Raw genomic sequence first — 4,441 nt, forward strand, 5'->3', positions numbered from 1 at the left:
CCTCGTCAACACTTATGATTTTCATTGAACGTAATGATCTCTGATTGTATCTCTATTATGCATTCATATAGGGGACTTTTAGAGAATAATTTGGATTGTCGCATGCATTCATCCAATTCAATAAGTAAAGGAAAATCTGAGGGTTAATTTGTGCATCACGGTCAATCTGGGGTGTTGAGCATCATAGTTTATTGAAAAGCAATTGGAAATCGATTCATGTACAAGTGTGTCATGTGTGAAGAACGGACCTCTAACTAATCCATCCATCATCTTATTTCTCAAATTCGTTTTATAATCTGCCTACTTAAAAATCTATTTAAGTTTTAGTTTATTTGTTTTACTTTCAACTTCACCAAACCCAAATCCCCCTTTTACTTTCTTGTTTTAAAAGTCTTTGGTTTACATTTTTAACTTTGTTTCTTTTTGTTTTTGAGTCAGTTTAGAGGTTTTAGCAAGCCCTCCTAATCCCCGGTTTAGAACGATACCCTACTTACATCTATACTACAATTGTCAAAAAGAGGGTTTAATTTGTGTGCTTATAATATTTCGCATCAAATTCCTGAATGGTTCCCAAAATTGAAGAGAAAATTACATGCAAAAGAACGAGCTGTTAATGGAGCAAGTGGGAGCCGTGCATCCATAGTTGTTGCTGCACCTGCTAACAAGGAAGTCGTGCCCACTCAAGGAGATCCGAGTCAGACTTTGTTGACTAGGACAAATCCTAGTGAATCATCATCCAATACAGGTACCGTTGGACGTGTTCTTTTAGCCTCCGACATTGAGCATCATACATGTTGGATTTTGGAATTTGGTGTAACTGATCATATGACATTCAATAAAAATTTATTTACGTGTATGACAACAACTCATCAACAGCGTGTAGCAACGGCGAATGACACCACTGCTAAGGATATTGGGGCCGGCACTGTGGACCTCACGCTGTTCCTCTCCCTTCACCACTGCTTACTTGTTCCACTATTCTTTCATCATTTATTATCTATCCCTCAAGTTACTGAGTAATTGGACTGTGTTGTACTTATGTATCCGTTTTTTTGTTTGTTTACTTTAGGATATTCAGACCAAGGAGATAATTGGGTGTGGCACTAAGAGAGAGGGGTTATATTATGTGGATGACATCGTTCCTGGTAGGGCTAATGCAGTTCAAGCATCTCGTACTAGTAATCTGCAAAAAGTTTGGTTATTGCATCGTCGGTTAGAACATGCTTCGTTTGGTTATTTAAGGCATATGTTGCCTAGTTTATTTCATGAAATAAAAGAATCAGACTTACATTATGAAGTATTTATTCTTGCAAACAGCCATCGTGCTTCGTTTTCTCCTACTATGAATAAAAGATTGTTTTCGTTTGATCTTGTGCATTCAGATGTCTGAGGGCCTTCGCCTGTTACTACCGTTTCAAGGGTTAAGTGGTTTGTAATGTTTGTGGATGATTGCACTCGTATGACATGGATATATGTGTTTAAAAATAAAAGTGGTGTTAGTATGATTATTCGGTTTTTCTCCCAGTTGGTTGCTAAATAATATTCCTCCGTTATAAAGGTTCTCTGCTTTGATTACAAAGGTGAATATGTTAATTCTGAGCCATCTTCTTTTTTCCGTGGTCAAGGAATTCTCCATGAGACAATGTGTCCTCATACCCCATAACAAAATGGGGTTGTTGAGAGAAAGAATCGTCATATTTTGGAACCACTCGTGCATTGCTTATTGGTGTGTCAGTACCTAAGCATTTTTGGCCTGAAGCTGTCACATATGCAATGTATGTAAACAATCGAATGCCATCTCGGGTTGTTGACTTCCATACCCCATTCCAAGTATTGACGGAACATGTTCCTGTTGTATCCACCAATACTCTGACTCCTTAGGTGTTTTGGTGTGTTGCTTATGTTTATATTCACAAGATTCATTGTAGTAAATTAGATCCCTGTGCTCTTAGGTGTGATTTGTTGGGTATGTATCCCAACAAAAAGGTTATAAATGCTACCACTCTGAAACCCGACACATGTATGTGACAATGGACGTTACTTTTTCTGAAACAAAATATTTTTATACTCCGGTGTTATCACCTTCAAATCACAAGGGGTAGAATGCTAGTATTTATGATCTTGATGGTGATTTTAGATGGTTGGATGTGTAAGAAGTCATGATAAGTGCTTCAGGGGGAATGAACCGTGACAACCCCATGCAAACTGGTGCAACAATGCCTAGGTCCATACTCGCTGAGACTGTTGTAGGTCTTCGGCTGTCGTCTGCCGAGAATAGTGCAGCGTGTCAGCAAAGCCTTGCCGAGGAAGAGCGCTAACATTCAGCCAGCTTCTGTCGAAGAAGAAACAGCACCACAGCAGGTTGCTGCCGAGCCTAGTACTACCGAGACTCTTGCCGAGCCTGTTTCCCCTCTCTCTCTAGCTCAATCGTGCCATCGTCCAATACGTCTTCTTTGAATATCCTTGAGGTAAGTACCACTGATGCTCATGTAACTAATGATGTTATGAATACGTACAAGTTGCCACCACAGCAAAACCGTGTTGTAACTCCTGACAGGTTTGCGAAGGAAAAGTGAGGTATCCAATAGCCAACTATGTGTCATGTAAAATTTTTCACCAGAACGCCAAGCTTGGGTGAATAACGTGGAGTCAATTCAAATACCAACTCGAGTGGATGATGCTTTGAAGGATCGAAAATGGGCTGAGGCAATGGATGAACAGATGATGGCACTACATAAAAATAATACATGGCAAGCAATGGAACTATCGAAGGGAAAAAGCACCAGTTGGACGTGCTGATAGGTTTTTACTGTTAAATACAAGGCTGACGAATGACTAGACAGGTAAAAACATAGTAGGCAATTCGTTTTCCAAACACTCTAAATCACTGCTCATTTGTGGAACTAATTGACTGTAATTATGGGGTTGTAGTATTTAAAGTACAGGGTGTCCACGTGTGCAGCTGAATATCTCTGCGTTTGAAAATTTCTACTGGAATTTGATCGACTTCAAGTATTTACACGTATTCTTCTTTTTGATTTGCCATGGTGTCTCTACTGAATTAGAAATTTCAGATGTGTGTATTTCTTCCTTAACATTATCTAGTCATTCTAAAATTTGATAAAAAAACACTAGTCTTTTGACCTTGGATGGTAGCTGTTCATCTCAAAAGCTTTAATGAGAAGATACCGGATAGTATATAATATATATGCGTAAGCGTTCCTAGAAACTGATGAGAAGTGGTTTTGTTAATTAGGTGGGTACAGTCGTCCTCATTTGTGCCTTCTTGTATGAAATCTTTTGGGTGTTTGTTTCTAAGAAATCGTTCCATGAAAGCGTGATGATTGTGGTAAGTGATCCATACATGTTTCTCTACTTGCTTCATTTAAGGCCCCTATGATATAAACATTTCATTTTTGAAGGATTTGAAATGCCTGAGAGTCATTTTAACGGCTTGGTCTCCCTTTTACGGTAGCTCGTGGCGACAAAAGTGGAGAGGATGGTATTCCAATGCTACTAAAGATCCCACGCATGTTCGACCCATGGGGTGGTTTCAGTATCATAGGATTTGGTGACATCCTATTACCAGGCCTGCTTATAGCATTCTCGCTCAGGTTTAATCCCTAAGTCCTATCCCCAATTGCAAAAGGACTTGTTAGCAACATTTCTCCATGTGTCAAATCTTTGCGCTGTTTATATGCAGTGGAATAGATAAATTTTAGACTATTAATGGTTTTTCCAGGTATGATTGGTTGGCAAATAAGACTTTCCATGCTGGATACTTCATTTGGGCAATGATTGCTTATGGATTAGGTAAAGATATAATAAAGAGAGCATTTTTCGACAGCTACTCTTAAGGTTTCAGATGTGTTTCCCAGAAGAAAAACATGATGTTTCACATTTTTTGGCAGGTCTTCTCATCACTTATGTGGCATTAAACTTGATGGATGGGCATGGCCAACCAGCACTTCTTTACATTGTTCCATTTACACTTGGTAAATCCCTTTCTTTATCGTTCACCATAAACATAGTCCAATGTCACTCTGCCATTTTAAGTATATAAACACATGAATAAAGCCCAAGGGCATCACACGTGCGATAAGTTTTGTGTTATCAAGTGATCAAGAACCAGTCCGGATACTCTATTTTCGTATAATATCACGATGCTAGATGGTGCAGTTCTAAGTTAAACTGATCAAAATTTACACTCCAATGCAAACACTTTGCTGACATTAGGTAGGAAAAGAGGTGGCTTACAGATTCTGTGGTCTAGAGGAGAACTGGAATGGCCCTGCCCTCATATCGAGCTTGAAGGCAGTCATGAAGTGAACGAATAAAAGTAATTAGAAACCATTTTCTTGTATGATATTTTAGTGTTGGCATTGTATAATTACTAGAAATCTGGTAAAGGTCCGACAAGATCTCCGCTTAATTTGGTAAT

At 38.9% G+C, this 4,441-nt stretch overlaps 1 long non-coding RNA gene across 1 annotated transcript; it reads left to right on the forward strand.

Moving 5' to 3' along the window:
- Positions 1-3,460: 3,460 nt before the first annotated feature.
- LOC114825454 (uncharacterized) lies at positions 3,461-3,996 on the forward strand. Its single transcript, XR_011581789.1, has 3 exons — positions 3,461-3,614; positions 3,743-3,813; positions 3,912-3,996. It is a non-coding gene; the product is annotated as an uncharacterized lncRNA (long non-coding RNA).
- Positions 3,997-4,441: the final 445 nt, after the last annotated feature.

The sequence above is a fragment of the Malus domestica genome, chromosome 06 (assembly GCF_042453785.1).
Source record: "Malus domestica chromosome 06, GDT2T_hap1".
In the NCBI taxonomy this organism is placed as follows: domain Eukaryota; kingdom Viridiplantae; phylum Streptophyta; class Magnoliopsida; order Rosales; family Rosaceae; genus Malus; species Malus domestica.